Source organism: Notamacropus eugenii, chromosome 5, assembly GCF_028372415.1.
Source record: "Notamacropus eugenii isolate mMacEug1 chromosome 5, mMacEug1.pri_v2, whole genome shotgun sequence".
In the NCBI taxonomy this organism is placed as follows: Eukaryota; Metazoa; Chordata; class Mammalia; order Diprotodontia; family Macropodidae; genus Notamacropus; species Notamacropus eugenii.
This window is the reverse complement of record NC_092876.1, coordinates 244,599,886-244,611,504: the sequence shown is the minus strand read 5'-3', so window position 1 is coordinate 244,611,504 and position 11,619 is coordinate 244,599,886. Positions and strand designations below refer to the sequence as shown.

Genomic DNA, 11,619 nt, shown 5'->3' with positions numbered 1-11,619 from the left:
GTTCCGCCTCCTGGCAAAGGTTTGCCTAGGCCAGGTTCTGTTTAAACTCTAAACAGAATTTAGGTATCCCAGTTGGGTGGTGTCCAATCTAGGAAAAGTTAATGAGCGTGTGCCTTGGGGGCTAGGAGCAAATCTCATCTAAGACCTTCATCAGCTGACTAACCTTTTCGGGAGTTAGGTTTTAACAGAAATAAAAAGGAAAAGGGAGGATCAGAAATTAATAATTAGTTATTAATATAATAGTATATTGTTAATTTCATTCATGAGATAGACAAATCAACACATTAGCCCTAACTCTGAATCTACAATCCACTCATTACCCTTTTTGCCAAGAGGCAGGATGCATGCTTTACCATCTGAAGTCACAATTAGTCGATGAATTAGTCAGAGTTCTGAAGTCCCTCTGTGTTGTTTTTATTTACATGATTATGATCACTATCAAAATAAGATCCTTGTTCTGCTTAATTCACTTCACATCAATTCGTACAAGTCTTATGTAAGTTTCTTCTGACTATATCATTTGTCCCTTTGTGAATCATCAGAAATTGATAGTAGTCATCAGGTCTGACAAGTCTTGAAAAGTTTTCTATCATATCTCAGTTATATATACTATTAACAAAGAAGATCTATATTATGAATTACAAATCAGTAAGCTGCTGCCTTGATAAACTTCATCAAGATGCCACAAACCATCATTTAAAAAATCTCTCTCCCCCTGATTCTTATTGGATGATCAAATCAATAAATCAATTCACCAATCTCTCCTGAAAGCAACTGGGATCTCCATCATTTCCTGATCCTGAAGCAACTGCTTTCTCCCAAGAGGGTACAACTGCCCTTTAAATGGGAAAAGTATTTATTATGTAGGTCTGAGGATTAATGGTCCTCTCTTTTCTTCTTTTTTAATCACATTATTCCACTCTCCAAGACTCTTTCATAGGTCAGTGTTCCCTTCTATCTCTTCAGACCCTTTCCTTTAATTTTTTAAAACTTTATTTAAAAAAACAACCTTATTTTTATTTATTTCATCACAGGTTGTATTTGTCCTTTGTTTTCAAAGAGGACCATGACATCAGGGAAATAATGACTTGACTTGCAGTTCAATTTGATTTGACTGAGGGAGGGCTGTGCAAGGTCATCAGCCTCACTTTTCCCCCCAGAGTCATCTGGGTCCAGTGGCCATCCCTTTACTCACTTCTTAAAGAGGCCTATTCACTGAATTAACTCACTCCCAAAGTGAGTTAACTCACTCAGAGTGAAAACCTGAAAAGGCCTTAGCCTAAAAGGGCCAAGGTCTCCCAGTGCATCCTGGGCTATCTCCAGTTTTCCTGATGAATATTTATTTCATATATACATACATACATATATATATATATATATATATATATATATATATATGCACACACACATATATGTACACATATATACATACATACACAATATACATACATACATGCATATATTTATTTTTGACTTTGAAATATTTTCTGTTTGACTAGGGAGCTTCAGAATTTGACAATAATATTCCTGGGAATTTTCATTTTGGGAATCTCTGGTGGTGATTGGTGGATTCTTTCTTTTAAAAAATTAAGTTATTTTAACCTACTTTTTAAAAAAAATTGAGTTCCAAATTCTCTACTTTCCTCTTAAACCCTAAGTTTTGCTGGGTAGGTTATCTATTTTGGAGGTGATTGGTAGATTCTTTCCATTTCTATTTTACCCTCTGGATCTAAGACATGAGAGCAGTTTTCTTTGATAATTTCTTGAAAGATGACATGGCTCTTTTTTTGATCATGGCTCTCAGGTAGTCCAATAATTCTTAAATTATCTTTCCTTGCTCTATTTTTTCAGGTCAATTGTTTTTCCAGTAAGATATTTCACATTTTCTTCCATCTCACCCTCCTTCTTTTGACTCCATTCTATTGTTTTTTTAACATCTCATAGAGTCATTAGCTTCCACTTGCCAATTCTAATTTTTTAAAAATTGTTTTCTTTAGTGAGCTTTTATACCTTTTTTTTCCATTTGACTTATTCTGATTTTTAAGGTATTATTTTCTTTAGTATTTTTTTGGTGCCTCTTTTACCAAACTGTTAATTCTCTTTTCATGATTTTCTTACAACACTTTCATTTCATTTCTCAATTTTTCCTCTACCAACTCTTATATGCTTCTTCCTCTTCTAGGAATTCTTTTTGGGTGTGGATCTCATTAGCATTTTTCTTTAATGCTTTTTTTGGGTAGCTGTTTTTACATTATTGTCTTCTTCTGATTTTATGTCTTAGTCTTCCCTACCACCACAGCAACTTTTTATGGTCAAATTATTTTTTTGGGTGGAGAGATGTTGTTGGTTGCTCATTTTCCCAGGCTATGTCTTACTTTGAACTTTATGTTAAAGTTGAGTTTTGCACCCCTGGGGGTGAGGAGGCTCTGTCCCAAGCTTTGAGTGTTTTCATGCTGCTGTTTTCAGAGCTAGTTTTGGGTGTCTCCAGGTTTTTGTTGCTTCCAAGGTATTGCAATCCTGGGAGAGATATGGTTAATTCTCTCTTGGGCTGTGCTCTGGTTTTCACTCAGCTAGGTAAATCACAGTCAAATGAACTAGCACTCTCTTTGCCTTTGAAAATGTAATTAGGGCTCCTGCTCCCTTGTGACTGACAAGTGCTCCTCTCTACCCTGTAACTTCAACCCAAAACTTCATATGGGCAATAGAGTTGCCAGTCAGTGCCAACTGTACCCAGTGCCAACAAAAGTCACCTGCAACCTCTTTCCGACCAGCTGTCTGACCACCTTGTTGTCTCTGGCTTGAGAGCTCTTGAAGCTACACCTGTGGCCACTGTTGCCACCATTACTACGTGGGTTTCAAACAGATTTCCATCTTGGTGTTACAGACTTCTGCCAATCTCTTAAGTTTAAGTTTTTTTCTTTAAGTTTTCTTAGGCAAGAAAAATGTTTCACCCCAACTTTTTGTTGGTTCTGTCACTTTAAAATTGGACTTGGGGCATTATTTTAGAGTTGTTTGGAGAAGAATATTGGGAGAGTTAAGCTAGGTGGCTACTCTTAATCTACTATCTAAACTCTAACCCCTTGGTAGATTCTTTCAGTTTCTATTTTACCCCCAGTTGAAGGATGTCTGGGCACTTTTCCTTGACACTTTTTTGAAATATGATATCTAGGTTTTTTCTTTCATTATGGCTTTCAGATAATCCAATAATTGTAAAATTATCTCTCCCTCATCTCCTTTCCAGGTCAGTTTTTTATCCTATGAGATATTTCACATTTTCTTCTATATTTTTCATTCTTTTGAGTTTGTTTTATTGTTTCTCAATATCTCATGGAGTCATTGGCTTCCACTTGCCTAATTCTAATTTTTAAGGAATGATTTTTTTCAGTCAGCTTTTGGCCAATTCTCCCATTTGGCCAGTTATACTTTTTAATAATTATTTTCACCAGTGAATTTTTGTATCTCTTTTTTTCCTTTTGACCAATTCTGTTTTTTAAGGTGCTCTTTTCTTTTTCTTTTATAATGTCATTTCAGGACACTTTATTTGAACATAAGTTGGGATCATTATTTTCTAACCACCAAAGATTTCCAAAGATTTAATTATGTTTTTCATCAAGTTTAACACTTATATCAATGACTTTGTTTATTCATGCTTTTTTTTTATTGTAAATGTCTGAATCATCCATACTACTGTCAACCCAGAATTCATAAGCATGTATCATGTGCAGTCTGGCAGCAAGCCACTAAAGCTATCAAGAAGCACACCAAATACTCTTGCATAGGGGAAGACATTTAGCACAACAACCACTTTTGATCTATGTCATCTCAGTTTTTTTTTTTTAATGTGGTTTCTTATTCTTTACAGCATTCAGTGCTCAACAGATTGCATAGTGGTAGAATTGTTGACCTCATTGGGGGGAAACCTGAAATAGTCAAGGAAAACGGAACTCAACCTTTCTTCTGTTCTCCAGCTTCTTCTGCAGCAGCTCCTTCCTTCTTCTCTCCCTCTTTTTGGGCTTCCTCCTTTCACCGCCCTCTTCTTTCTCACCTTCCTTGTCTTCAGGTTCATCCTTGGTATCTTCTTTCCCTTCACCTCCTTCCTCTTCTCCACTTTCTCGGCCTCCTCTCCTTCAGAGCGGGCTAGTCTTTGGCTTCTTCTGCCTTGGTTGCCTCAATGATCTCTTCCACTTCAATCTGTTCCTCTTGTGAAGGCAGGGGCAGACATCAGGTATGAGCTGGTCTGGAGAGCATTGTAAGGCAAAATGCCCAAAGACCTGGGAGCTCTGGGAGTAGCCTCTGGTGTGACGTCCAGCACTAGTGAAGCTCAGTCTGGTCACTTCACCTTCCAATAATTCCCTGTAGGCTGCACTTACAATATCCAGAACCATCTTCCCGTTGAGCAGATCTGGGTATTCTTTCAAGTATCTCGCCATTTCGCTCTTGGTGCTTCTCAGTTCATTTTACAGTTTGTTAATTGTGTCCTCATGGGCGCGATGTCAGAGATCTGCTTGTCCTCTCGCTCCTGCAGCTTTCTCCAGAGCCTAGTCCGTGCCTCCTCCATGCCTCGTCCAGGGCCTCGACCACGTCTCGATCTCCAGCATCTTGGCCGTGAGCAGGCGGCTGCTCTCCCACACTGCGTTCTTGGCTGCGCTCACAGCGTCGGTGTTCTTGGCAGCGCTCTCGGTGGGCACGGTGAGGCGGCTTTCGAACCAGTCCTCCGCATTTTGCAGGTTCTTGGCCACGTCTCGTACTGAGCCGCAGACAGGTCCATCTCCACGGAGATCAGCTGCTGGATCTGCGCCTGCAGCTCAGCGATCTCTTCCTCGAGCACTTTCTAGAGGAAGGCGATCTCGTCCAGCAGACTGTCGATGCGCAGCTCGAGCTCAGCGCGGGCCAGAGCAGCCGAGTCCGTGCCCTTGTGCGCCTCCATCAGGCGCCCCCCAGAGTCCTCGAGACCACCTCTCAGCACGCCTGCAGGGCGCGCAGGGTCTCCTCCAGGGCATCTCGCTCGCCCCACAGTGCCTGCTTCTGGGCGCTCGCGTCCTCGATGGCGAGCCGCCGGTCTCAGAGAGCGGATTCTGTAGCCGCAGCAGCTCGGCTTCCAGAACCTTGTCCTGCTGCTCCAGTTCGTGGACGTGCCCAAAGAAGCTGGCGAAGCGATCGTTGAACCTTCCCCTGCGTGCGGCTGGACTTGAGGTTGTGGCTGATGGCAGCCACCTGGCTCAGGTGCAAGCTTTCCAGGCTGGCCAGAAGCGACGAGCTGGACGAGTAACTGCGGTGAACGCAGGGCGTCGCAGAGGAGCCAGGAAGCAGAGTAGCTGGAGTAGACCGAGCACGCGGAGCTGCTGTAGCCCCGCGCACCGAGGCGATGCCGCGCTCGTGGGCTTTCGGCAGGGGGCCGGCATAGCGCCTCTTGTACCCCGTGGGGCAGTACGGCCCGTAGCCAGAGGGAGCTCATGCTGCAGGTAGATGAAGTCGGTGGGTCTGCCACCTGGCTGGCCGCCTGCCTGCTGCCAGCATGCCAGGCGGAGACGGAGGAAGGCGAGAGATAGGGAGGAGAGAGGAGGGGAGGAGGACCCGTGGCTGTGCGTGGCAAAGTGTTATTTGCTTCATTATTTTTCGTGCCTCTTCTTAACGAGCTGTTAATTGTCTTTTCATGATTTTCTTTCCTTGTTTTCATTTCTTTGCCTAATTTTCCCTCTATCACTCTTATTTGACTTTGAAGATACTTATAAAATCTCTTCCGGAATATTTGTTGGGCTTGTGTTCGATTCACCATTTTCTTTGAGGCTTTGTTTGTAGCTGTTTTGCCTTCATTGTCTTCTGAGTTTGTGTCTTCCATCTTCCGTGTCTCCATGGTAGCTTTTTATTGTCAGGTTTTTTGTTGTCATCGTTGCTTGCTCCTTTCCCCAACCTTATTTCTTGATTTGGAATTTTATGTTAATGTTGGGCCTCTGCTCCTAGCATGTGTGTGGGATGCGCAGAGGCACTGTCTCAGGCTTCAGGCTTTTTTGGTACTGCTATTTTCAGAGCTTTGTTTCTGAGAGTTTGGAAGTTTTCATTGCTTTCAACGCAGTGTGATGGGGGAGAGGTGTGGTCACTACTCTCCTGGTCTGCATTCTGGTCCTTTCCCAGGAAGGGTCCTCGTGCGCTTGGGACCAGAAATGATACTGTGCCTCAGGGCTTCCACTCCCTTTTGACTGAAAGAATCCCTCTCTGTTCTTGAAATATGATCCAGAAGTGGGAATAGGCAAAGGAGCTGCCAAACAGAGTCTGACCTTGCCTCCAGTGCTGGCACAGGGGCCCCGTATATTCTCTTTCTGATCACTTACCAGATCCCTTTACCACCTGTGGTGTGGCACCAAGAGCGAAATGGTAAGATACTTGAAAGAATATCCAGATCTGCTCAATGGGAACCACCAGATTCCGAAGCTGCAGCTGCTTCAGTTGCTATTACCTAGTTCCACCAGTGGTGTTACCTCCATGTGGACTCTGGGCCAATCTCTACACTCATGCCACAGATTCTGTTTCTGAACTCTAAAATTGCCTTAGGCTGGAAGAATGTTTCACTCTGACCTTTTATAGACTCTGCTACTCTAGAGTTCAATTTGAGGTGTTACCTCTGGAAGATTCCAAGGAGTCCTTGCATCTTGGCTTCACTCCTGGAAGCCACCTTCATCCATTTTTAAAAGAACATTTCACTCTGTCTGAGGTAGTGGTATTTCTCAAATCCCTTTTTCTTCTCTCCCAGGAGGCAGTACAGACTGCACTTTGAACACAGTTATTGAGCCATGAGGGAAATACACATAAACTACACACTTTGTAATGAACTGTGAAATTTTTCTTGCCCTCTGAACTTAAGCTGCAGAATATGGGAAATGATCCCACTACCTCTGTCATATGCAAGCTTTTTTGATTTACAATATTAACTAATTCTCCATCTACAATATCTCTTAGCATCTGAGAGACCTAAAGAATTAACACAGTTTGAAAATGTAATGCTTCCTTCTTTTTTCTTGAAAAAATTAGACATAGGTTGTTAATTTACAATATTTTTCAAAAATCACTTAAAATGGTTGATAGATATTGATACTAGAAGGATGTTCATGGAATACACACACATATGTATGTATACACACGTATACATAAATAATTCATGATAAAATGATAATGTCTCTTTTAGTTGTTCAGGTAATAGTCTTTCTGAAATAATATTTCTCTTTCATGTCAGCCTTTGCTTTTGAGACTCTAAGATCATAGGATCATATACTTGCAACTGGAAGGGACCTTGAAGACCATCCAGTTGAAATTTCTCATTTAACAGATAAGGAAGTGAACTCAAAGAACTTAAAGTGACTTGCCCAAATTCTGTAGACTTAAAGAGACAGAAGTAGACTTTGAAGTCTTCTGACTTCAAATTCAGCTCTCTTTCAAAGGTGTATGGGATATTCAGAGAGGACTAGCACCTCTGGTGTGTGGGCTTATTGAGTCATTTTCAGGGCTGTTCATCTACCTTTGTAAAAAATATATATTTATTTTATTTTATACTTGAGAAATAAAACAAGCATTTCCATAACATAGTAGAATTAAAAAAAAGATGATTGTAGATGAAATTGCAAATCTATTATGTACAACTTGCTCCTCTTTTTAAATATATAATAAAGTTACCATGTAACTTTCTTTTTTCTCTTTATTTTCTTCCCTCCCCCTGCCCCTCCCACAGAAATGGTTACTATTAGACAAATATATGTGTGTATGTATACATATATATGTATATATGTATACATATATAAAACCATTCTGTATATACATGTTTTATCAGTTCTTTCTCTGGATGCAGATGTTGTCTTCCTTCATTTGTTCTTTGTAGTCAATTTGGATATTTTTAAACTCAAAATGACCTTTTCATTCAAATATTGTTGTTACTGTATGCAATCTTTTCTTGGTTCTGCTCATTTCAGTTTTCATTATTTTGTGTAAGCCTATCCATGTTTTACTAAGCTCATCAAGCTCATCATTTCTTAAACCATAGTACTATTCCATTGCAAGCATACACAACTTGTTCAGCCATTCCCCAATTGATGGGCATCCCCACAATTTCCAGTTCTTTACCACCACACAAAGAGCTGTTAAAAGTATTTTTGAACATATGGGTTCTTTTCCTTTTTCCTTAATTATCTTGGGAAACAGACCTAGTAATGGTATTGCTAAGAGGTGCAGCTAACTAAGTTATAACTAGCCAACTAAGAGTTCATTTTATGAAAAAAAAAACACAATAAAATATATAAACCACTGGATAATTTGATTAAAAAAGAGAAGAAAATCAGATCGTTAGTATTAAAAATGAAAAGAGTGCGCAATGAAGATGAAATTAAAGCAAGTATAAGGAATTATTTTGCCTAATTATGTGCCAATAAGTTTAACAATTTAAATGAAGTGGAAGAATCTTTACAAAAATATGAATTGCCTAGATTAGCAGTAGAAGAAATAGAATCTCAAAAGACCTATTTTAGAAAAAAAATAAATTGAACAAGCCATAAATGAGCTTCCTCAGAAAAAAGCACCAGGACCAGATGGATTGACAAGTGAATTTTTATCATACACAACGTTGAACTAATTTCATTATTAAATACATTATTTGGAATGATGCAAAGAAGGATCCCCTCAAACCACTTTTATAAAACAGATATGATACTGGTACCTAAACCAGGAAGAGTAAAAACAGAGAAAAAAAATTATTGATCAACTGAATATGGATGAAAAAAATCCTAATTAGAACACTAGCTAAAAGATTACAACACATTATGACCAAATAGGGTTTATACCAGGAGTGCAGGGATGGTTAAACAGAAGAAAAGCTATTAATATAATTTATTATGTCAATAATAAAAGTCAAACAATCATATAATTATGTCAATAGATACAGAAAAAAGCATCTGATAAAATACAACACTTATTTCTATTAAAAACTTGAAAGTATAGTTGTAAATGGATTTTTACTTAAATTGAAAAAAAAGTATTTACCTAAAACCATCAGCAAATATTATTTATAATGGGGATAAGCTAGGAGCCTTCCCAGTAAGACTGGGTGTGAAATAAGGATTCCACACTGTCACCAATATTGAATTGGAAATTCTAGCAATAGCAATACAAGAAAAAAGAAAGAAATAGAAGGAATCAGAATAAGGAATGAGGTAATAAAACTATCTCTTTTTTTCAGATGCTATAATGATATACTTGGAAAATTGTAAAGACCATGTCCATCTTTCACCTCTCACCTGTGGCTCCAAGAAGCTGTGGCATGCACAATAACCACACTCTTATAAAACCCTCTTGGCAGAAGTTGAGAGGAGCTCGGATTGAGGGTAGCCAAAAGGCTTCAGATCTTTTGGTGAGTTAGGGGGATGTCTACCCCAAGGGTGTGAAGACTTCCCCTGGAAAAATGGAAGGATGACAACAATTTATTCAAATTGCCATGAAGGCGCCTGAAGTGCTTAGAGCTTGGGCAGACATCAAAGATGCCAAGGTCATTCACTGTACCCTGGGCCATTGCCAATACTCCTGACTTCTGTCTTGCCACTGGACTTTGATTGCTCTGGAAGAGAGAGTGAGACGGATGACGTTGTGCAACTCTGCCTTGTTTAAATCCAATTCATGCACAAGTCAAGACATCACCCCATGATGTCTTTGGCTGTCTTCAAAAATGAAGGATGAATAATAATAAATGCTGTCTGAGCAAATTTTTTAAAAATGACATAAAATAACTCTTTCATGTGTTCTCTCCCTTCTTCCCTCACCTTCTGTTTCTAACTGTCTTTTGAGAATTCCTTGGTAACAGTTCTATCTTTCTGACCTTCTGCCACTTTCTTTTCCTTTTCCATACTATCTTACCCTCTTTTATGCTTATCACCACCATTAATCACTGCCTCTGCCTATTCTCTGTTACTATCTGTGATTCTCATGCTTTCAGAAATTTCATTAGGTCTGTCTTGTTCTCTCTCTTCTACTACTTTCTGAGATGAACCACAACTTTCTTCATGATGGTCCTTCTTTCTATGTTGGAAAAACAAAACAACTCATGCATATGTTGTTGTACTATTAAATAGAATGATATTGATCAACTATTTAATGTAGCATTATATGATTTAGCAATTCACATAAATTTGAACCTAAAGATCATTTTAGAAAATAATCTATGCTTACCCACTATGCTGTAGAATCAAGCAACTAATGTACCCACAGATCAGATAGTCTGCTTTTTCATGAAACAACTACAGTTCTTGCTTTACATAAATTCACACTATGGAAATTTAACTGGGCAAAAAGTTCTTAAAGAAATCTCCCCCCAGAAACCTATGTTAACTCTCCTGCCCTTACTTGGAGCTCCACCTACCTCTTCCCCCATAAACAGAAAAACAGAAAAAGAAAAACAAACAAAAAACACCCTCCAAAAGAAAAGAAAAGAATTGAAGAGAGGAGAGGCCACAGCCACCATTGCTGTCAGTGCCCTTGTCAGCTCCCCTTTTCAATCCTCCTTTCCCTGCTTTTGTCTTCTTTCAAAACTCTGTTACTGTGTGTCTCTCTCTCTTCCTCCATCCCCCCCTGTCTGTGTCCATATCCACTTGTCTACCCCTTCTCCCCTTTGAACTATGCACCAGCCCCCTAACTCCATGGTCTGCCACCTCCTTCTTTTTTTCCGTCCTCCCTCCCCACATCTCTGGAGAAATTTGCATTACATAAAATTTGTTTTAGTAGAGGTCTTCAGAATGGTCCACTTATGTAAAGCAAGAACCGTCTGTACCAATAAATTAGGAAGTTGTATCGACAGCAGCTTTGCTTAGTGACAAAATGCAGTAAAAGGCAGAACAAAATAAACAAACATCTATCAGTGGAAGGAAAGTAAATGTGGAAATAGAAAGACGTTGAAGTAAGGTCGTTTTCTGAGTCACTGGAGTGGTTTCATGTCTGCTGCTTGCAAAGCCTTTAGAGTTAGAGAATGTAGTTTTTGGCCATGATTTGTAAAGACAGTACTTGGGAATACTTTCCATTATACTAGAGGATTTCCATACCAACAACAGAGTGCCAAGAGGGCCCAAGCTCTCATAATGAGTTTGTATAAGACCCACTTGAGTTTTACTCACAGTCACAGTAAAAATAAAAAGTCAGGTTACAATACGGTGAAAATGTTTTATCCTTGAGAGCTCAATACAAATACCGTTTTTAGCAAGAGCCATAGGTTAAAATGAATTTTGTCGAAATATCATGGCAATCCAAATGGTAATTGATTTTTAACTGGGTCATCTGTAAAGCAAAAAGTATGCTTTCTTATATAAATCTTATCAACCCTATGGGATACTATGAGCTAAACACTAAAAAAATGACAAAGAGAAGATCTACTTTTGAATTGCAACCAAAATAAACAGAGCAGAGAAATTGATCATTGTGCAGGGCAGACAAAAACAGAACTGCTCTGCTTTTACTTTTTCAATCACCATGGAAAGAAGTGTCATTTACATTTTCCTTCCTTTTATATGACCATAATCATATTTGATACTTCCTGGCATGGCCATTCCAAATTTCCCAACAAGTACCTTTTAAGTTTTCCAAGGTTATGATCATTTT

At 39.3% G+C, this 11,619-nt stretch overlaps 1 pseudogene; it reads right to left on the bottom strand.

Annotated features, from left to right (window-relative positions):
* Positions 1-3,929: 3,929 nt before the first annotated feature.
* Positions 3,930-6,482, bottom strand: LOC140507819 (neurofilament light polypeptide pseudogene; annotated as a pseudogene).
* Positions 6,483-11,619: the final 5,137 nt, after the last annotated feature.